This window comes from Cherax quadricarinatus, chromosome 48 (genome assembly GCF_038502225.1).
Source record: "Cherax quadricarinatus isolate ZL_2023a chromosome 48, ASM3850222v1, whole genome shotgun sequence".
In the NCBI taxonomy this organism is placed as follows: domain Eukaryota; kingdom Metazoa; phylum Arthropoda; class Malacostraca; order Decapoda; family Parastacidae; genus Cherax; species Cherax quadricarinatus.
Genome location: NC_091339.1, coordinates 14,884,924 through 14,909,738, shown reverse-complemented (window position 1 = coordinate 14,909,738; position 24,815 = coordinate 14,884,924). Strand labels below are relative to the sequence as shown.

At 42.4% G+C, this 24,815-nt stretch overlaps 1 protein-coding gene across 3 annotated transcripts in view; it reads right to left on the bottom strand.

Moving 5' to 3' along the window:
- TTLL15 (tubulin tyrosine ligase-like 15) overlaps nucleotides 1–21,655 on the bottom strand; it is a 44,891-nt gene extending 23,236 nt beyond the window's left edge. For 2 of the 3 annotated variants that reach the window (XM_053787222.2, XM_053787224.2), the window contains exon 1: nucleotides 21,475–21,655. The gene's annotated coding sequence lies outside the window, so the exon portion shown is untranslated. Of the gene's footprint in view, nucleotides 1–21,192; nucleotides 21,326–21,474 lie in introns of those variants that run through there. The other variant, XM_053787223.2, reaches the window with a different exon arrangement.
- Between the last annotated feature and the right edge of the window lie 3,160 nt (nucleotides 21,656–24,815).

Genomic DNA, 24,815 nt, shown 5'->3' with positions numbered 1-24,815 from the left:
ACATGAGTAAAAGGATATAAAAGCTATTACTTGGGTAACATAAAAATAGGTTGGACAAATATAAACTGGAATGAGGCAGGTTGTTTCAGTGTTCACTCTCTGTGCTTTGTGTAGTATAACAGGAGAGACTATGTGATGGCAGGGTTTACTGTTTTCAGGAGGATTCTTGCTAAGACTTCGGAGATGGTGAAGCTGCCGTTGTTTTGTTTAATTGTATTCGAAACAGCGATCAGTGCTGATTCAAGGCACTTGCGTGTGCGGAAATTAGTTTCTTTTATCACTAATTGGGCGTCTCTGAATTTCATAAGATGATTGGTGGAATTTCGGTGTTGTACACAGGCGTTGTTTAAGTTGTCGTTCCTACATGCGTATATGTGTTCATTGAGGCGGGTGTCGAGGTTTCTTGCTGTTTCACCTACGTAGATCTTGTCACAGCCTCCACAGGGTATAGTGTAAACTCCTGCATTGACTGGTTCGTGGTGCTTGGGTTTTGTCCTGGTTAGATCCTTTATTGAAGTGGTAGAAGCACCACGAACCAGTCAATGCAGGAGTTTACACTATACCCTGTGGAGGCTGTGACAAGATCTACGTAGGTGAAACAGCAAGAAACCTCGACACCCGCCTCAATGAACACATATACGCATGTAGGAACGACAACTTAAACAACGCCTGTGTACAACACCGAAATTCCACCAATCATCTTATGAAATTCAGAGACGCCCAATTAGTGATAAAAGAAACTAATTTCCGCACACGCAAGTGCCTTGAATCAGCACTGATCGCTGTTTCGAATACAATTAAACAAAACAACGGCAGCTTCACCATCTCCGAAGTCTTAGCAAGAATCCTCCTGAAAACAGTAAACCCTGCCATCACATAGTCTCTCCTGTTATACTACACAAAGCACAGAGAGTGAACACTGAAACAACCTGCCTCATTCCAGTTTATATTTGTCCAACCTATTTTTATGTTACCCAAGTAATAGCTTTTATATCCTTTTACTCATGTACGAATTAATTGCTTTTGTCACTACCACTACTACTACTACTACTACTACCACTAGTGAACATCGGAATGGTACCTCACTAGTATTCACCTCACTCTGAGCCTTTATATACCCTCTGTGTCCATGTATTGTTTGTAATGGCTTGATAAAGCTCCTGGAGAGCGAAACGTTGCCACAATAAATGTCACATTAGTTGCACTTGTGTCCTTTTACTTTACATATTGTCGGTAATTCTACCAACTTTATTACAATAAATTTATAAAGCTGACTCGTGTGCAAATTATTATTATAATAAAAAAGAAGCGCTAAGCCACAAGGGCTATGCAGCGACTCGTGTGCAAAATAAAGCCCTCCTCCACATTACATTTCTTCACATCAGCATCAAGGCATCCCCTTCCTTATTGTGCCTTATATATATATATATATATATATATATATATATATATATATATATATATATATATATATATATATATATATATATATATATATATATATATACGCAAACATTATAACATCAAGTATAAACAAGACAAACATCTTTATGACTATATTCATAGGGTCTCTATGACGGCAGCCGCTAGTGTAGCCACTCAACAACAACGAGCGGTTACACTCAACGTTACGTCGAGTGGGATCAGTAGCAATGGCAAACCCCCATCCCGCTCTCCCCTAGAAGGGTGGAGAGAGTAGCCTTGGACTTGACTGCCGGCCTCAACTGACAATAGCAGGCACGCGGGACCAACCCATGGCCGTCGGTCCTCTCATGAGACATTCATCCCCTCACAGTAAAAGACTGCTCCAATGATAAAGCCAAGATTGAGCGCGAGAGCGCGCATGTGCAAGAGAGAGCACAGCCAGTCAGGTCGGTCTCGGTCTCTCCCTCTCACACACATACACACTGAGAAGAGACTACAGGAGTTGACATTCGAAGACAGAAGGGCCAGGTGAGCCATGATAACGGCGTACGTACTACGAAAAGTGCACAGGTGGAAGTTAAAAACAGATGAAACACATGCATGTTAGGAAATATTTCTTCAGCTTCATAGGGGTCAAGAACTGGAACAATCTGGAGGGTGAAATGGTAGAAGCAGGATCCATACCCAGCTTTAAAAATAAGTAAGATATGGCTCATGAAGCTAGAAGAAAGTAACTGTATTAGCGGCCAGTTGAAAGATGGGACAAGGAACTAAGACTCGACCCCAATAACCATAAATAGGTGAGTACACACATACGCATACATACAGTCGACTGTTATCGTTCGCATCCTGGGGAGGGTCAGTACTACAACATATGAAAAACTCGAACTCCTTCAAATGACCTCGGGGTCAGGAGCTATGAATCGACCCCTGCAACCATAATTAGGTGAGTACACACACACACTGGATAGTTTGCAAGCCTGGTCCAACAACTGGTTCCTGGGGAAAGGGCAAAGAAGACTGCAGACAGAATACAGGCTAGGGGGCCAAAGACTGCAAACTTCACTCAAGGAAAGGGATCTTGGGGTGAGTACAATACCGGGCACATCTGAGGCGCACATCAACCAAATAACTGCTGCAGCATATGGGCGCCTGGCAAACCTAAGAGCAGCGTATCGGCACCTCGGTAAGGAATCGTTCAAGATTCTGAACACCGTGTACGTCAGGCCCATATTGGAGTATGCAGCACTAGTATGGAACCCACACCTGATCAAGCACGTCAAGAAATTAAAGATAGTGCAAAGGTTTTGCAACAAGTCCCGGAGCTAAGGAGTATGTCCTACGAGGAGAGGTTAAGGGATATCTACATGGAAGACAGGAGGGATAGGGGGGACATGATAACGACATATAAAATACTGACAGAAATTGACAAGGTGGATAGGGACAGGATGTTTCAGAGATAGGACACAGCAAAAAGGGGTCACAACTGGAAGCTGAAGACTCAGACGAGTCACAGGATGTTAGTACGCATTTCTTCAGTCATAGAGTTGTCAGAAAGTGGGACAATCTGGAGAGTGATATAGTGGAGGCAGGAGCCATACATAGCTTAAGAAGAGATACGATAAAGCTCATGGAGCAGGAAAAGAATGGACCAAGTAGCAACAACCGAAGAGGCGGGGCCAGGAGCTGTGAGTCGACCCCTGCAGCCACAAACAAGTACAAAAAGGTGAGTACACACACACACACACACACACACACACACACACACACACACACACACACACACACACACACACAAGCAGGGATAACGGAAGGCACTACAATGGATCAGGGAATACTTGACAGGAAGACAGCAGCGAGTCATGGTACGTGGCGAGGTGTCAGAGTGGGCACCTGTGACCAGCGGGGTCCCACAGGGGTCAGTCCTAGGACCAGTGCTGTTTCTGGTATTTGTGAACGACATGACGGAAGGAATAGACTCTGAGGTGTCCCTGTTTGCAGATGACGTGAAGTTGATGAGAAGAATTCACTCGATCGAAGACCAGGCAGAACTACAAAGGGATCTGGACAGGCTGCAGACCTGGTCCAGCAATTGGCTCCTGGAGTTCAATCCCACCAAGTGCAAAGTCATGAAGATTGGGGAAAGGCAAAGAAGACCGCAGACGGAGTGCAGTCTAGGGGGCCAGAGACTACAAACCTCACTCAAGGAAAAAGATCTTGGGGTGAGTATAACACCAGGCACATCTCCTGAAGCGCACATCAACCAAATAACTGCTGCAGCATATGGGCGCCTAGCAAACCTCAGAACAGCATTCCGACATCTTAATAAGGAATCATTCAGGACCCTGTACACCGTGTACGTTAGGCCCATATTGGAGTATGCGGCACCAGTTTGGAACCCACGCCTAGCCAAGCACGTAAAGAAACTAGAAAAAGTGCAAAGGTTTGCAACAAGACTAGTCCCAGAGCTAAGAGGTATGTCCTACGAGGAGAGGTTAAGGGAAATCAACCTGACGACACTGGAGGACAGGAGAGATAGGGGGGACATGATAACGACACACAAAATACTGAGAGGAATTGACAAGGTGGACAAAGACAGGATGTTCCAGAGATTGGACACAGTAACAAGGGGACACAGTTGGAAGCTGAAGACACAGATGAATCACAGGGATGTTAGGAAGTATTTCTTCAGCCACAGAGTAGTCAGTAAGTGGAATAGTTTGGGAAGTGATGTAGTGGAGGCAGGATCCATACATAGCTTTAAGCAGAGGTATGATAAAGTTCACGGCTCAGGGAGAGTGACCTAGTAGCGATCAGTGAAGAGGCGGGGCCAGGAGCTCGGACTCGACCCCCGCAACCTCAACTAGGTGAGTACAACTAGGTGAGTACACACACACACACATAGGAACACGAGGGCACAACTATTGAAAACTTAGCTGAGCCATTAGGCTGCTAAGATGTATTTCTTCAGCCTTAGAGTTGTCAGTAAGTGCAACAATCTGGAGAGTAACAGTAGAAGCCGAATCCATACAGAGCTTTAAGAAGAGGTACGATAAGGTTAACCTAACCTAGTAGCGACCAGCAAAGAGGCGGGGTCAGGAGCTGTGACCCGACCTCTGCAACTACATACATGTGAGTACAGACCGAGTGTTATTCGATAAGCTTTTGACAGGTGATAACTAACGCACAAATTAATACCCCATCTACACAACATGCCAAGTGTCTATCGACAAGTGCCTTTGACAACCGGTAACTAAAACACACAAACCGAATACCTTGTGGAACTAAAGGAAAGAACTTTGGTGAAGGGCGTCAGAAGCCAGACTTTTGAAGAGGGAACTTTAGTGATCAGGGAATTCCTGAATGCAGAGGATTAAGTCAGTGGATGAAATGATGAAGTATCTAGATGAAAGGTGCCGGAAGGTAGAGGACTTCAGACCAGAAGAAAAGGTAAGTAGACACAGAGTCTTTGGTTCACCCAGATGCAAAGAGAGAGGAAAAAAATAGTAGTATAATAAAGTGAAAAGCTTGCCTAGCATGGGCCAGTAGGCCTGATGAAGTGTTTCTTCTTTCTTATGTTCTAGAAAGCGAAGGACAGCTGAGAACAGAGATGTCAACAGATTAGGTAGAAACGAATATGTAAGTGAGAGAGACTGGCCACAATCTGAGAATGACATAGCAGCAAACTCGTTTCACTGTCGCAGAAAGGCGACAGTAATAATCAACTGACAAGTCTCCAAAGTGTTGAACGAATGTTTTAAAGAAACGGGCAGAAAGCCTAGGGAAAAGGGTACACTGACAGATACTGGACACCATACACACAACAGGAGAAGAAGTAAAAAAAAAAGACAGAGCTGGATACATTAAAGGCAATGAGACGTGACATGGAGTCACCATGGACTCTGTTAGAGGGAGCAGAGGTATTGTCTGAACCACTATCTAAGATCTACAATAAATCAATCGACATGGGACAGTTGCCAGAGATCTAGAAGACAGCGAATATAGTCCCTATAATTAAGAAAGGCGATATAAAGGAAACACTGAAATACAGACATACATACAATGCAAGGTAATACTGAAATGATCAAAAGGTACAGTACTTGGAGGGTAGTTTCATAAACTATAATTAATACAGGTTCAGAGCTGGCAAATCCTGTCTTTCGGAAATGAGACAGGAGAGGTAGAGGGACGGGTGGATTGCGTTTTCTTAGACTGCAAGAAAACATATAATACTGTACCTCACACGAGACGGGCAAAACCTTGAGGTACATGCAGGAATAACTGAGACCGTATTTCAGTGGATCAAAGGGTATCCTAGGGAAAGGAAGCAGAATGTTTGTCCAAGAACAGATGTCAGAATGGGGGAAGTTTAACTAGCAGGGTTTCACAATGATAGTATCAAGACTAGCACTATATCTGGCTTATGTGAATGACATACCAAACGGGACTGAGTCAAATGGATACCTGAGAATAAAAACAGATGAGAATAGGAAAAAGTTGCAAATTGATCTGGGCAACCTGCAAGATTGGTCGGACAAGTAGCTGCATGAATTCAGTACCAGCAAATGCAAGGTTATAAACACTGGGGAAATAGCCAGAAAAACAGTCACGGAGTATAGACTCGGGGGACAGAAGCTGCAGACCCGAGAAAGCCCAAGGGGCGAGCATAGTGCCTAGCATATCGCCAGAGGCTCACATCAACTGTCTGGCAAATCCAGGAGTAGCCTTCAGGAATCTCAATAGTCATTCAGGGTCATTACATGTTTCAGCTTGGAATATGCAGTACCGGCATGGAACCCGCATCTAAAAAAAAAGAAATGTTAAGAAACTGGAGAAATTGTTCAGGTATGTACTAGCCCCAGAGCTATATAAGGGGTAAAAGCCACGAAGAAAGGCTAACGGAATTCAATCTAACGACATTGGAAGACAGAAGACTCAAGGAAGACACAACATACAAAATACTCAGAAAAACCGATAGGTTAGCTTAGGATAGGCGGTTTGAGAGGCGGGAAACAAGTGCTCGGGGGCACTGCTAAGTCTCAGAGTGGTCAGGAAATGGAATAACGTCGAAGAGGAAGTGGTGGACGCAGGTTAAGTAAATTTATTTAGGCACAGGTACACATAAGTACAATTATCATACAAATATATTTTAAGAGGCGCCACGTGTCTATGAACATCTTTGACAACCGCTAACACACTTTCTCTGGCTCCTGTAGGTCGTCTCCTGGCCAGCACGAGGCTTCTGCGTGCCCCCCGCCCCCCAAGCCCTCAATTAACTAATTTACACTTATTATCTACACCGAATTTATAATCCGGTATTTTTTAAATTACAAAAGCTGATGTATAAATATAATGAAATGTTAAACTGTGGCTGCATAATATAAATGTTTGAATAAGCTACTTGTGCCGCATTATACCATTCAAGTCCGCTGATGAAGGGCTAATTATGCCTGATTACTCCTTTCTCTTTCATAATGCCACGTACTAACATACTATTATTATTATTGTTGTTGTTGTTGCTGTTGTATTCGTGGGGAGGATAAACCCCTATAATTATTATTATTGTTTTTGTTGTACCCATAGGAGCTGATAAACCCCTAAGGATCATTAGAGAGCCTGGTGAATGGATGGGGATTAGGTTTGATCCAAGGAAGCGGCCAGCATCAAGGAACATTACTTGAAGGTATCAAAATATTTGTCAAGGATACACTGACTAATACTCGAATTAAAATATTTTCTCAAAGTACATATATTTATTTTGTGGCGAGCTCATATGCAGAAAACTTAATCTAGATTTTTTCCAAACAAACCCACTGCTACGAGCCGTCTTGGTTAGATATTTTCTGCACGTTAAGTCTTTTTATATCTATTTATTCCTGTCTTCCATTTGTTTACTTCGATCACTTCCCCTAATTCTACGCCTGTCCAGTCTATCCTCGTAGGAAATGTTTCTGATAAATGGACTCAACTTCATCATCCTTCTTTGTATGTTGGCTAGCATTAATGTCCCTTATATAATGAGACCTGAACTGTGCAGCATAATCTGAATGAGGCCTTACCAAGAACATATAAAACTGAAGTAACGTAAGAACTCCTATTATGTATACTTCTTGATATGAAGTCAAAAATTTTATTAGCTTCATTGCGAACACTTATGCGTTATTCTTGGTTTTAGATTACTGCTAATCAGAAACACACTATAAATTGTTTATTGGATGAAGCAGTTTCTTTTCATTAAAAAAAAAAAAAGACACCAGCACTGTTCTGCTACCCTATTCTGCATGACAGTTACAAAGTGGGTACAAAGCTATCTATGGTTCCCTGTCGCATTCCATCACGCACGATAAGGCCTATACAAGAGTGACGAATTATATCAGCCTAAGTTGAGAGACTTCAGTAGAAGACCTCGGTCAAATAACCTGAACTCCAATGACCAACACCCCTCATCAAAACTTTTCTCTAACGAATAAAATAAACGTCCTTCCCTGCCGCCCCTAGACTTACGGACATGGTCACCAATGAAAGTGTGCACGTGCAAGAGCGTTGGAGCATGTGGGAGAGAGTGGGGAAAAGGGTGTGATGTGTGACGGTGGAAGTAGGTGGGTGAAGTGAGTCGGAAGGGGGGAGGGGGGTGTTGTAACAATGTAGGCAGGGTGGCGAGAGAGACAATTACTAAAAACTATAATTAACAATAAGCCTTTACTAAACTCGCCATCATCTAAAAAAAAAAGGAAATATTTACTGAACACACCTCTCTATCCTATCTGGAAGAGAATCATAAATTATGCAAGTGACTTGTAGCTCAGCGGTCATAGGGTTCCGTTTACAACCGAAAAAATCGGGTTCGATCTCCAGGCAATGCGAGAGATACGGACATGTCTCCTTAAACCTGCTGCCCGTTTAACTAGCAGTAAATAGGCATCATAGAAATAATCGAATGTTGCAGGTCGCATCCTGGAGGGTGGCATACCACAGGGCCAAACCGGCCATTACTGCGTTAGACACCGCAATAACTACTTGTAAACCTCTGCAAACAACCTGTGTTAACCGTTGTGACAAGCAGCAACAACTGGAACGCCAAAGCTGTTTTCTCACTGAGATGCGAAGCTTGTTATCGTACACTATTATTATTATTATTATTATTATTATTATTATTATTATTATTATTAGTAGTAGTAGTAGTAGTAGTAGTAGTAGTAGTAGTAGTAGTAGTAGTAGTAGTAGTAGTAGTAGTATCAAAATTACACTTATTATCGACACCGAATTTAAAATCCGGTATTTTTGGTATTACAAAAGCTGAAGTATAAATATTATTATTATTATGGGTCATACAGCACCTGAGGATAGGCATTCTGGTTCGATTCAAGGAAAGGGAAGGCAGGTCCAGTTCCTTTCCAGGGGGGTGACTCACTGTTACAACACAGATTACGGCCTGAGCACAATGAATTCCTACAAATAGGTCTTGATACAGGCGAAGGGCTCTTAATCTTCCGCTCCCTCGCATCAAACCTGACTTCCTCCCCAAGGATACAATGATAATCTCACCTAGAGAATAGTGGCAGCTTTCCCAATCCTCTACTTTCGTAATTTTCAAACCTTCGTCATAAGTAGAAGTCTGGTCACATTGGAATACACTGCGGTAGTGCATGTGAACGAGGCACCTCACACTGTTTTACTGTGTATGAAGAGCGTCGAGGTCGTCAGCGTGTTCCTAGTGTATTTCTATCTAAGACTAAAACAAGAATTTTTTCTTCTTTGTTAAACAGCTGTAGTCTTTAAATTTCTTATTATAGGGACAGGTGACATTATCATGGTAACAATGTCACCATGGTGTTGTTATTATTATTATTATTATTATTATTAGTAGTAGTAGTAGTAGTAGTAGTAGTAATATTATTATTATTATTATTATTGTGAAAAATACTGTATATATTTTCCGGAAATACGGTAATTTAAAGGTAAATAGATGCCCTATATTGTATTTTTAAAAGAAGTATGTTATCGAAAATGGGAAACCTGCGGCTGGGGAGGTCGGTCGCCATTTTGTTTGAATTTGGATTAGAAGCGTTGGTGTAATGGGAAGAATTTTCGTGCTCTAGAGGTTAAAATTGGGCTGACACCTCTCAAATAGGAGACGAAATTGTTGGATGTGCATTCCTGCATAACTTGAGATATCAGGCGACTGGACAAGACAGCTCCAGGAACCTCAGATAAGTCTTATGTAGTAACCTGGCCAGTGTTATTTTCATAGACAGTGAGGTTTTCTGAGTATGATACACATTAATCTCCAGTCAAATTGGTGAGTGTTATGATTAAGATATATTCTCCTTCTGTTATATAAATGTGTGTATATACTATAATCCTTTTTTAATTTTAATATACAGTCCACAAATTTATATATTTACCAGCATTCCTGGTGATGTATATTTCATTTAATTAATAGGTCCAGAGCAACTTGTGGATATGACTGGTAGGTATCGAAGGGGGACATTTTTTGCGACCTAGGTGTCCCAAACTCCTACTTGTCTATGTAACATTGATAAATAATAATTATCTGTTATTTACTGTTATGCACATAATGCGTTACATATAGATAAATGTAATTTTCCACAATTATTATTATTATATCCCCAAAAAAGGGACCTTTAAGTGCTTGACTGAATTTTCTTTTTCATTCTTTCTCAAACTTTTCGTTTTTGTTTGGAGTAAGACATGTGCTGCTGTAGGGTTATTTTATTGTTAAAATGCTTCGCTTACGCGGTAGGCTTCTTCAGTCAAATACAGCAGCGAATAAAACATAGACAGCAGTAATGGCAAGGTAAAGATGATGCAATCAGTCCATCAACCTTGGAGAAACAGTTTTTATGGACTTATTACATCATCTTTATTTCGCCATTACTCCTGCCTTCTCCAATTTATTCTCCTCTGTATTTGACTGAAGAAGCCTACTGCGTAGGCGAAAAGTTTCAACACTGAAGATACCCAACAGCTGTACATGTGTCTCACTCATCAACTTGTCAGCATTATATACCCTTTTCATTATAAGTTTATTATTTCTTTTACAACATAAGAAGGCCTCATCCTATTAGCCTCAAATTTTCCGAGCTGCTGTACAGTATTTAGGGCAAGATTCATGCAACAATTGGCATTTGAATGTGGTGCTATCAAAAAGTTCCCGGACTACCGCGAAAAAATGTATAGGCTTACTTAATCACCTAGTTGAAGCTGTCTGGTTCAAAGTAGTCTCCTTGGGAGGCTATGCCTATGATTTTGCTTTAATCTCCACGTTGTTAGAACGCCGTCCCTTGCATGCCCTTTTTAATTTTTGAAAGGAAAAAGTCACAGAGGGTTAGACCTAGGGAGTAGGGATACTGGGGAAGGACCGCTATGTTGTTTTTCAATGTTGGCATCTGTTTTTGACGTTAATGGACGACCAGAGCGTTCATCAATCAACTGACGTTTGTCCTGCTGTGAATCGAGAAAGTCATTCAAAACGCTGTATCCGACCCATTGCTTCGTGGCCAAAAGCATTTTGTGAGTTTCACTTGCCGTTTGACCGAGCTTGAAACACAATTTCATAGGGCAACACTGTTCTTTCAATGACTCCATTCTGTTACACAAGAAAATAGCAACAAGGTACTGACATGACAAAAACTGCCCATCTAAACTCAACGGAATGACCGACCGCATTGAAACTCGCCAAGCTACTTCAAAAAGCAGTGTACTAAGCAGCGTCATATACGCCACTACTATATTTCACCCAGGAAGCGCGCGAAAATTCGAGTACGGAAACTTTTTGATAGCACCTCGTAGATACCCTATGACCAAAGCTGTAAAACCCATTCCCACCTTCCTGGTATTGATCCAATAACTTTAAAAGTCTCTACTGCCTGGCTTCAAAGGTTAAAAAAAGTTGCCTCCTATACTACGATAATATATTGAAACTGAAGTATGCGTATAAGCATTTGCCAATTTTATGAGTAAAATAGTGTGAAATTGTTATTCCCGTTAAAGCATGTTTAATAAATTTTAAGTCTACCTTCTCTGAACGGCTTCAATATTTAATGGAAGATACACCTTATAGATAAGGTAGTATCCATAACTTTATCTACTGGAGGGACTTCGGAGTGTTCATCACTCGTGTATCTTACCTAGAAAATTGTTATTGTTAATGGTGTGTGTACCATTTTTCCACTTTTAATCTCGAAATGGTAAAATATTTTTAATTAAGTAACTGGATTATGCTTCCTCAGAGGGGGTCCCTTGATGATGGTGAGGCTCTTGATCCAAGGAACTGTACGATCCGTATGGGTTTAGTGCTTTCCTCTGATTAAAACATTTCTGAGCTGCAACAATACTTAATAGCCAGTGAATCGCATAAAATGGATTAAACTTCTTTTTCGGTTATAGGCTGTGTAAGCGCACATTTTCTTGGATTCTTTGCAACAGAGATTGCATCTTTTAGTTTGCTGTATTTCCTAAATCAAAGCTTCGCCATAATTTTAGACTGTGTATTAACATGCCAATTTTATTACTCAAATTGGTTTCTATGAAATAATTGGAGAATGTCTCATCTGATCAGAAATAAGTCAGTGATTTTATTACCTTATCTTAAATTAAATCTACATAATATACAATTTTGTGCCTATAACGTGTGTGTCCCTTAAGATCACTTAAAAAAATCAAGAGGCTGCAGTTAAAAGCACGGTACTCAACCTGATTCTTTTTCTCATTTTCTTATCCGATATAAAGACATAAGTCACAGCACTGTATCATCCTTTGTAGACTATATAAGAATTTGTATGAGCATCCATTGGCATTCATATTGATAGTGGCCAGAATTGCCAGTGGACTACAGAAAATAATAATGTTCAATGAGGACAAAGTTCAGCTACTTCACTATGGAAAACTTTAAGAATTAAAAAAAAAAAGAACAAGAGTATAAAACAACCGGAAGAATACGAAGTGAGAGCGTTTGTTAAACATACTTTCTTCATACGTCCGTCATTCACGACTCCCACTCCTGAACACCCAACTTATCGCACTTCATATATATATATATATATATATATATATATATATATATATATATATATATATATATATATATATATATATATATATATAATATATATATATATATATATATATATATATATATATATATATATATATATATATATATATATCCATCAACAGAAACTCAAATTATTCACAACCCGCCCATGTGACTCTGTAATACAATGAATGGCAGTGGTGAAAGGCTCTTTGTGGGTCTTTCAATGCGGGTTGGTTATGCTCAAGAGATCTTTTCAGACCACAAACGACCGCAGCCACACGCGTGGGTTTGCATATACACCCTTCCCCTGCATCCTTCCAACGGTATTTTAACCATAGTTTTGCTCTCATTTGCAATTAATATATAATACACAGTAACACAAATAACGCGAGTTAATTTCGAATTACAATTCTTGAGAGCATGAACTGATACATCGCAATCTAACTATAATAATAATAATAATTATAAATACGTGGAACAAGTGTCTACAACAGCTGCCAGAACTGGAGGAGGGACCCGCCAGGGGAAGGGTGGGGGGAGGGGTATGGTGGGCGACAAGCACCGACATAAAAATTTTGTTTTTATTTTACCCCCAAACAACTCAACAAAGCTAAATAATATTATTTCATTTTATTACGGATCCCCCCTTCCCCCCTATGAGGAAATATATCATTACTTGGCTTTGATGGGTTATTATTGGGCTAATAAACTTTTTCAAGCCCTTTTAATCACTATTATTAAATTTAAAAAAAAACGCTAAATGGTGACGAGTCAATCAGCGCTACAACTGATGTAACTAACCTAAAATCATGCCGGTGTTCATTTAGAACAATCTACATATGGCTTTACAAACGTTTTATTTTTTACGATGGTTTTGACGATCCTAGATGTCACGGGCATTCATGTATAGAACAGTGGATCTACCGAGTGGGGAAGGTACTACGTACTGTGATGCAGTGTGTGTAGGTTCGAATTCTGCTGTGGACTGAGAGATAATGTTTGTAAATAATTTCACCTGTGTGCGAATTGTTAAGCATCATGGAACATTGTGTATCTTTAACCTCGGGTAACCCAATAAAGCCAATTTCCGTTTTTCCATAAGCAATTTTAGTTTAGCTGTGGCCGAAATGAGCAATGAGCTATATTAAAAATGTAGACTAGTACTAAATCCGTATGGATTATACAACACCTGGTGGATGAAAGGCAATCAGATTTGAGCCAAGAAAGTGGAAGGTTGATGTAATTCCTTAAATTAAGAGCCCTTGTTATAGGCATACAGTGCTAATAAATTTAAATAATATTGTCTATTAATATACACACAAATCATATATATATATATATATATATATATATATATATATATATATATATATATATATATATATATATATATATTGATATATATATATATATATATATATATATATATATATATATATATATATATATATATATATATATATATCAGTCTTACAGGCTGACTTCCAATGTTTGCAGTCTAACGACAACACAGACTGTGATCAAACATCATTGTTGCAACAGACGCTGCGATTACAAAGAAACTGATTAAAACCAAATGCCATTGCAGTTGTCCCGAATTTCAACATCTCGCACCCTGGACAATAACAATCATGGCCATCGCCAGCAGGAAGGACACAGAACTCACCTGGAAGGACACGCTGCTTAATACTTAGTATCCTCCTTCCCCAACACACTTCTACCCAACAGAACCTCTTGAACCGGTTTTAGCCCACCTCTACTCCCACTCGGACTACGCTTATCGTGTCTACTCCCACTTGGTCCACTCCCACAAGACAGAACAGAGACCTAGCATGAGTTCCACAGCTCAGAACAAACCTACCGCAAGTCTCATAGCTGAGTAGATACCTTCCACAAGCCTTAACTCGGAACAGCCACCTACCATAAGCCTCTCAGTTCAGAATGTCATGTCATGCTATTGTCTTCACTGAATTTTACTTTATTCGGGCTTTTTGGTTCACTGTCACTTTCCATCTAGACTAGTGCGGATTCAATGATCTTAAACTATAAAGTTTTCATGAAGTTCACTCAGGATCCCAGTTACTGTTTATCTTGTTAAAAATGAATTTGTCGAAAACTATTTCATGACCAATTGTTTTGCTCCTCTGGGCTAATGCGCCTGCAGATCTGAATTTCGATTAGATTATGGTCCGATTATTATAATCATGGGGGAAGTGCTAAACACGTAGGATTATACAGCGCCTGTGGGGGGATGTGGAAGGTATTCAAGTTTAATTCAGGGAACTGGAGCACATATCCAATTCCCTAGTTCAAGAGCCCCTCACCAACATCAAGGAACCTTCCTTGGGGAGATTATGGTCCGAGATTGCTGTATCTGACAACTTTGTCCCGTATTAGATCCTAGTTATTTGTGATTATAAGGTCAAGGGTATTTTCTTGTCTGGTCAGTTCAACTGTTTAATGGCTTAAGGGGAATTTATTACAGGTTTAACTGTTCATTTGTGCAACTGTTGATCCGAGGTGCTTCCTGATTTTTTTTTCTGCTTTTACAGTTTTGCTACATTCTTCCATTTAAGAAATTAGACAATATGTAAACCTAAATCCATGTGTGTTTGTCCTTCAAGGGAATGTCCCTCGATGCTGGTTAAGGGCTTTTTTATCCTCTAATTCATCAGATAAAACCACCTCCTTTTCCACGGGCTTAGCGCTTCACCGTGAGTATAATCTTGAAAATTCTGGAATTCTTTCCGATGAAACTCAATCTTGCCCTCTAGTACACCGACCACTGATCCGGACGTCTCGAGACGCCGTCCTGCTGAGGCCACAACCCGCTACGGTTCTCATGCAGGGTTCATAAAACACTCCCACAGGTGCTAGTCCAGACGAGACTCGATCCTGGTGAGACTGCAACCGGCTACCTTCTCACAGGTAGGGTATACGAAACTCAACTTACTCCCTCATTCTCTCTCTCTCTCTCCCTCAAGTACTGGATGACGAGTCACCTTTGTCCTTTCATGTCCCTGGACCAATTATGTGACTAATCGTTATAACTACCGCTCACAGGTTGAGTATGGATTGCTTGACAAAATTATAAAACATTCTTATAGCCGATTTTTAAGTTAGCTGGGAGAAGAGTAGTGTGTGTCATCCTTTAGTTAATGGAGTGTATAGGTGTCATTTTCCCACTTTTAATCTTGAAATGGTATAGTATTATTATGCATTAAATAACCTTGATGGTGGTGAAAGGCTACTGAGCCAAGGAATTGGACTTATCCTCTCCTTCCATGGATTGAATCTGAATACCTCCCGTTCCCCAGGCGCTATGTAGCTCCCTACGGGTTTAGTGCTTCTCGATTAAATCAAAACATTTCTTAACATTAATGGCTGATGCGTCTATGAAATAACTGAAAAGTTTCTTTTTGGGATTAGGCTGTGTAGGAGTAAATTTTGTTTTAATCTAACTGGAGAATGCATCTTCTAGTCGACTTCAAACTTCTGCTGTTGATTGTGTAAGCTTTAATATGCCAATTATGTTAAACAAATTCATTTCCATGGAAAAAAACGAGACTGTCGCTTGTGATCAGAAATATGTTAGTGCTTGACTTGATAAGCTTATCCAGGGTTTAAATCTACACAGTGAATACATGTACCTTCACAACCATTGTAAAAAAATGTGTGGAAAGTTTGGACTGGTTTTCTCATGTGTAGATCCCAATTTTCCTCTTTTAATGAAGAAACTGGGAGAACTGAGATACCGGTTTTAAATAACAAAAAAAGGCACAATACCGTGACTGGAACGACACACAAATAACCCGCACATAAAAGAGAGAAGCTTACGACGACGTTTCGGTCCGATTTGGACCATTTACAAAGTCACACGGTGTGACTTTGTAAATGGTCCAAGTCGGACCGAAACGTCGTCGTAAGCTTCTCTCTTTTATGTGCGGGTTATTTGTGTGTATACCGGTTTTCATATGACAAATTCTGAATCCTCATCCAAATGGTTTCTACCATCAATGTTGACTTAATGCAACTTCCAAGCGGATTCAAACTTAATGTACTGGTGTATTATAGACTGCTGGGCTATCCGAGATAAAACAATGCCTCTTCAGTTTCGTATTAAAAGGCCTGAATTAGTGTTGGGCTGTGTATGACCTAAATTGTAATTTTTTTTTAATTGAATAAATTGGGATATTAGTTCCATGATAACTTGTGAATGACTTACCTGATTTCTTTCAAAAATTCAAATCTAGAATATCTTTTTTTTTCAGTGGAGCGGACATTTTGCTATCGTGAGCAGTGTCTTAGACCACCGTTAGCTTTACACCATCCACTGTTCCTCTTTGTGGTAATGTTTTGAATGGAGAATGTCACTATAAGGCTCTGGTTACCGTGTTTACAAACACATTCAGGCCCCGCTTATAGAGCAGGTTTGGTTCAGGGCTACCACTCTAAAGCTAAAATAGCTGTAATGTGAATCATAACTTTTTTTCACTTTCAAATGAATATAAAAGCCTGATAACGTTTACACTATCATACATTAAGTAATAAAGCTAGGCCTAAAAAATGCATATACAGTACACACATTACTTGCCTTAAAATATTTTTGTCCTTAGCTTATAGTAAGTGGTGAATATATTTATCGTAGGAAGTATGAATAAATGAAAAATGAGTATAAGTGAAAACCGCTGTTTTACCAAATGTAAATCGAAGCTCTGTAAAGCAGGGCCCTCCTGTAGTAAAGATGACTACAGGAAAGTTAGTTTGTCTTGTGCGCGCCGTATACACACTTATGTACCAATAAACCCCTGGCTGCCTTCAAGAGAGAGCTGGACAGATACCTAAAGTCAGTGCCGGATCAGCCGGGCTGTGGCTCGTACGTTGGACTGCGTGCGGCCAGCAGTAACAGCCTAGTTGATCAGGCCCTGATCCATCGGGAGGCCTGGTCATGGACCGGGCCGCGGGGGCGTTGATCCCCGGAATAACCTCCAGGTAACGATAGCTCCAATTACTTGGAACAAGGACAATCTTGAAGGTTAGGATCTGCTGAAAAGTTGATTCTGCCAACTTCATTTGAGCTTTTAAATTGTTGTTGTCTAGACGTCGACACTAGTTACGCAGTTATACCCCATTGACAGTGGTGAAGCTGTCAAGGGTACCCAGACACGACTGCTGCAGTCTCCCTCCTGCTGCTGGTCCTGATGATGCCGCGGTTATGACATGGCAACTACTACTGGTCGTGACGATGCCGCTGGTATACTATGGGAACTGCTGCTGGTCCTAACGATGCCGCGGGTATACTATGGCAACTGCTGCTGGGCCTGACAATGCCACGGGTATGCTCACCAAATACCGAGACAGTTGAAATCTTGGACTACTAGCCAGTAACCTCCGCTATTTGTAATTTACATTGCATCCACTGGAAACGTTAATAAATTACTTCACAAACTTGTTAAGCAATTTATTAACGTAATTTATTAACTAATCTCCGAAGACACAAAACCATGAGCATAGTTCTGCTCCTGTAACTACGAATAAGTATTGACGCATCTGTCACTTGAACAGATTACATGGTGTTAAATGCTTCAACCAGTGGAAGCTTTAAAAAAAGTTACAACAGACTAGATACTGCAGACGGGATACCAAAGCCTTAGTTCCTCTCAGTACCTAGAAACAGGTAATCACAAATAGGTAAGCCTATTTTCTGTTTGGTAGATGGTGCATGCAAATCAGACCTTGATTTAGACCTTAACTTAGGTAGATCTGTATTAAGTCATGTCACTCGCATAGATCATACAGCGTCCGAGGAATGGGAGGCAATCAAGTTCGATCCAAGGAAAGGGAGGTTAGCATCAAGTGCCCTCTCAGGCATCAAAGAACCTCCCTGTGTGGGATACTGAACGAATATGAAACATTAAAAGCACGTGTAAAAGCTAGCAAGATTTACTAGTCATTTGCTCGTGAAACAATGTGATCTTGATTTGATTTTGCCATGGAAACGGCTAGTTTATTGTGCATCTTACATCCATCCTGTGGACGGTAGCGCAAACGTATATGGATACACTAAAGGCCTAGAAACTAGGCTCCAAAAGGGTTTACAGAAACATATCTGAATTTATATCTGCAGTTGACTTATCTTAAGATGAAAGTAAATTTAGGAAATTTGCTTAATATATCTGGCATCCTATTTTCATTGATAAGACATTTTGACATATCACATAGGTTATTATACAATGTCTCTATATTCCTCAATAGTTCGACAATAAAGTGCATAGTGTTCGAGATAGTGACCATAGAGTTGGCCACATATCTTGCATTTGGTTTGATCATCAGGAGACAAGGCAATCACGTCAGAGGGCAAAACGTTTAATAGGCTACATCCTTGGACAGCTGCTGTTCACAAACCTACATCTAATCAGTGCCTGACGACACCTCGTCAGTGACTGACGACACCTCGTCAGCGACTGACGACACCTTCTCGTCAGTGACTGACGACACCTCGTCAGTGACTGACGACACCTTCTCGTCGGTGACTGACGACACCTCGTCAGTGACTGACACCTCGTCAGTGACTGACGACGCCTCGTCAGTGACTGACGACGCCTCGTCAGTGACTGACGACACCTCGTCAGTGACTGACGACACCTCGTCAGTGACTGACGACACCTCGTCAGTGACACCTTCTCGTCAGTGACTGACGACACCTCGTCAGTGACACCTCGTCAGCGACTGACGACACCTCGTCAGTGACTGACGACACCCCGTCAGTGACTGACGACACCTCGTCAGTGACTGACGACACCTCGTCAGTGACTGACGACACCGTCTCGTCAATGACTGACGACACCTCGCCAGTGACTGACGACACCTCGTCAGTGACTGACGACACCTCGTCAGTGACTGACGACACCTTCTCGTCAGTGACTGACGACACCTCGTCAGTGACTGACACCTCGTCAGTGACTGACGACACCTCGCCAGTGACTGACGACACCTCGTCAGCGACTGACGACACCTCGCCAGTGACTGACGACACCTCGTCAGTGACTGACGACACCCCGTCAGTGACTGACGACACCCCGTCAGTGACTGACGACACCTCGTCAGTGACTGACGACACCTCGTCAGTGACTGACGACACCTTCTCGTCAATGACTGACGACACCTTCTCGCCAGTGACTGACGACACCTTGTCAGTGACTGACGACACCTCGTCAGTGACTGACGACACCTTCTTGTCAGTGACTGACGTCACCTCGTCAGTGACTGACGACACCTTCTCGTCAGTCACTGACGACATCTTCTCGTCAATCACTGACGACACCTCGTCAGTGACTGACGACACCTTCTCGTCAGTGACTGACGACACCTTCTCGTCAGTGACTGACGACACCTTCTCGTCAGTGACTGACGACACCTTCTCGTCAATGACTGACGACACCTCGCCAGTGACTGACGACACCTCGTCAGTGACTGACGACACCTCGTCAGTGACTGACGACACCTTCTTGTCAGTGACTGACGTCACCTCGTCAGTGACTGACGACACCTTCTCGTCAGTGACTGACGACACCTCGTCAGTCACTGACGACACCTCGTCAGTCATTGACGACATCTTCTCGTCAATCACTGACGACACCTTCTCGTCAGTGACTGACGACACCTCGTCAGTGACTGACGACACCTTCTCGTCAGTGACTGACGACACCTTCTCGTCAGTGACTGACGACACCTCGTCAGTGACTGACGACACCTCGTCAGTGACTGACGACACCTCGTCAGTGACTGACGACACCTCGTCAGTCACTGACGACACCTCGTCAGTCATTGACGACATCTTCTCGTCAATCACTGACGACACCTTCTCGTCAGTGACTGACGACACCTTCTCGTCAGTGACTGACGACACCTTCTCGTCAGTGACTGACGACACCTTCTCGTCAGTGACTGACGACACCTTCTCGTCAGTGACTGACGACACCTCGTCAGTGACTGACGACACCTCGTCAGTGACTGACACCTCGTCAGTGACTGACGACACCTCGTCAGTGACTGACACCTCGTCAGTGACTGACGACACCTTCTAGTCAGTGACTGACGACACCTCGTCAATGACTGACGACACCTCGTCAGTGACTGGCGACACCTCGTCAGTGACTGACACCTCATCAGTGACTGACGACACCTTCTTGTCAGTGACTGACGTCATCTCGTCAGTGACTGACGACACCTTCTAGTCAGTGACTGACGACACCTCGTCAGTGACTGACGACACCTTCTAGTCAGTGACTGACGATACCTCGTCAGTGACTGGCGACACCTCGTCAGTGACTGGCGACACCTCGTCAGTGACTGACGACACCTCGTCAGTGACTAACGACACCTCGTCAGTGACTAACGACACCTCGTCAGTGACTGACGACACCTCGTCAGTGACTAACGACACCTCGTCAGTGACTGGCGACACCTCGTCAGTGACTGACGACACCTTCTCGTCAGTGACTGACGACACCTCGTCAGTGACTGACGACACCTCGTCAGTGACTGACGACAAAACTCATCAGTGACTCGTAACACCAACTCGTCAGTAGTAACATACTCTGGAAATAAGTCACTGACTTTTTTGGGTTATCCTAGGTTCTTTACGCATATGCTGCTATATATAATAATTTATGTAACTGTATTTATGTATACCTGACTAAACTTACAGCTCAGAGCTTCCGCAGACAAATTTGACGGTGTAAACAGCTGCTGGACGAGGATGTCAAGGCCATCTTGAGACACTTGAAGCTGTCTAACCAGTTCTCTCCACTCACAATCTTTAAGTTTTTAAACTATTATCCCATTTATTGTTCATATATTTCTTTAGTAAATGTCGCCAATATTACTAAAACTGTTTCATCTGTTAACCATTAATGTGCAGTAAAAATAATAATACAAAGGAAATACTTGTCCATGCTGGAGACGGCTCAGGTATCGATTCCACTCACCTGAAGTACGCAAGTCAGGTGTAAGAGATGTTACAAGGAACATCAGTGAGTATATGAGGTATTGGCAGCAGGATGGATGCTTCAGCTAGTCAGGTATCACAGAAGAAAAGGGGTTTAAAACCCCCAACACCCGCCAAACACACAGCCAGGAACCTCACTCACATGGCGCTGCCACCGCCTCCCACCCCCAACCCAACACACGTCGTACGGCACAACAACACACTTTTCCCTATCTTGCCATAACCCAGAAACCAAATAACTCTACGAATTATCTAAAAATCAATCAATTTATATACGCCAATCCAATAATCTCCAGTTATTAATAGCCACCTGTCTCTTTCAATTGAGCTTAAGTGAATAATTTTGCGTCTGGGCGCGCAAGTGCATTAACATCCCGAGCAATAATAAAGCGAAAATGTTGAGGTAAAATAAACCTTATGGCATCTATGATTAAGGTCTTCCTTATTACAACCCGGCGGTACTGCCGGGATAAATGAATGGCTCCTCGCCAGCCATTCCTATAACGGGAAAGATTTTTTGTGAGGTTGCTGGTGATGCCGTGAACTACTGCGCATGGCTGGCAAACGTTTGTCCAGCCATGTGCTACCCTAGCATCCCACCTGGTGTTGTTCCACCTGTAAATGTATTTGTGTATACCTGAATAACTTACACCTGCCGCACTAGCATCCCTGCTGGTGTTGTGTTCCACCTGCTACCCTAGCATCCCTGCTGGTGTTGTGTTCCACCTGCTACCCGAGCATCCCTGTTGGCGTTGTGTTCCACCTGCTACCCTAGCATCCCTGCTGGTGTTGTGTTCCACCTGCTACCGTAGCATCCCTGCTGGTGTTGTGTTCCACCTGCTACCCTAGCATCCCTGCTGGTGTTGTGTTCCACCTGCTACCGTAGCATCCCTGCTGGTGTTGTGTTCCACCTGCTACCCGAGCATCCCTGTTGGCGTTGTGTTCCACCTGCTACCCTAGCATCCCTACTGGTGTTGTGTTCCACCTGCTACCCTAGCATCCCTGCTGGTGTTGTGTTCCACCTGCTACCCTAGCATCCCTGCTGGTGTTGTGTTCCACCTGCTACCCTAGCATCCCTGCTGGTGTTGTGTTCCACCTGCTACCCTAGCATCCCTGCTGGTGTTGTGTTCCACCTGCTACCCTAGCATCCCTGCTGGTGTTGTGTTCCACCTGCTACCCGAGCATCCCTGCATCCCTACTGGTGTTGTGTTCCACCTGCTACCCTAGCATCCCTGCTGGTGTTGTGTTCCACCTGCTACCCTAGCATCCCTGCTGGTGTTGTGTTCCACCTGCTACCCTAGCATCCCTGCTGGTGTTGTGTTCCACCTGCTACCCTAGCATCCCTGCTGGTGTTGTGTTCCACCTGCTACCCTAGCATCCCTGCTGGTGTTGTGTTCCACCTGCTACCCTAGCATCCCTGCTGGTGTTGTGTTCCACCTGCTACCCTAGCATCCCTGCTGGTGTTGTGTTCCACCTGCTACCGTAGCATCCCTGCTGGTGTTGTGTTCCACCTGCTACCCTAGCATCCCTGCTGGTGTTGTGTTCCACCTGCTACCGTAGCATCCCTGCTGGTGTTGTGTTCCACCTGCTACTCTAGCATCCCTGCTGGTGTTGTGTTCCATCTTCTGGTATTGTTAGTCTCAATGAAATTTCTTTAGCCTCTTTTACACACGAAGCATCGATGTGTGACTCTTACGGGTTTATTGCTTGTTTAACAATAGTAATAACTTTACACATTAATCTGTCCAATATATTTTTTATCCTTTCCACAGTAACTATAACTGATAATGCAGATAATAATCAAGTTGTTTCCACATCAAAATGAATTCCCACTTTCCACAGAGTGTGTCAAAGTCCTCACTATATTATCTGTGACTGACACTTAAGTCTTGAAACAGAAATTCAGCTGCAGTATCGTAAGTTTAGTTAGTTTAATATGTTTATTATGCACCCCATACCCATCCTGTGGGCGGTAGTCAAAAGATTACAGAGGTACATAATTGGTCCAGGGACTGGACTCCAAAGTTTTGATAGCTGAGCAAGTTACAGAGGTAATGAACTCACAATTTACAAAGTATCGTAAGTCTCTCCTGTATTCTCTCACTGACATGTGAAGTATGACGAGGCGGCCAGCCTTGCCTGCATCAAATCACCAGATGTAATCTGGTACAGATGTATCGATGATATTTTCACCATTTGGAACGATAATTGGGTCAGTTTCAACGTAGTTTTTATTCAGAAACTCAACCTTTGAGTGGTACAGCGGTAGAGCTGCTGGCTCGTATTTCCATTTGCATTGTCAGAGTCTCCTGACAACTTTCGAAAACATTTCGATTGTTTAGTATAGTTATTTCAGATTCACTAACGACAGGAAGACAAGAGCTATACTTCATCAATGTCTTTGAGGAGAAGAACAGATCTCTCTAAAACTTATATCGAATCGCAGTTGAGGGCAATATTACCCGAAGGTTGAAGAATTAGACACATGTGCAGCATCTGGGTATCTTTATTTGTAGAGGTTTCGCCATCCAGTGGCTTTATCAATACAAATCCAAGTACATAATGGGAAGACGAGGTAATTAGTTTCTCAACCAAGGCTGATGCACTGACTACCTCATCTTTTGTATATAGTTCTACAGTCTTCCCATTATGTCCTTGAATTTGTATTGATAAAGCCACTGGATGGCGAAACCCTTACAAATAAAGATACCCAGATGTTGCACATGTGTTTAATTCTTTATCATGTTGGCACTATATACCAATCATGTGCTACCCGGAGGTTACCTGGAGTCGCTTCCGGAGGTCATCGTCCCCGCGGTCCGGTCCCAGACCATCCCTCCTAGTTGCTAGTGTTCTGCGCCCGCAGTCCACTGCATGGTTAACAGCCAGGTTGATCAGAAACTGTCTTGAGGAATCTGTCGAGTTCCCTCTTGGACACTGCAGACTTGGATCATCTCATAATTATTATGATCATTCATGGCACATTACTAGAACTACACACCCCTCAAGAAAAGTTCCTTGATGTTGGTGAGGGGCTCTTGATTTAGGGAATTGGATCTGTGCTCCAGTTCCCCGAATTAAGCCTGAATGCCTTCCACATCCCCCCCCCAGGCGCTGTATAATCCTCCGGGTTTAGCGCTTCCCCCATGATTATAATAATAATAACTAGAACAACACACTCTTGTGGTACGTTTTTACCCTTTATGTTTTAACCGATCTTAATTTTTATAATGCTAACACTATTGTTCCTTGTCACTTTCTGCAAAAATGTGATTTTATTACGGATCCTGATGATGGTGATTGTTTCACCGAAACGTTGAT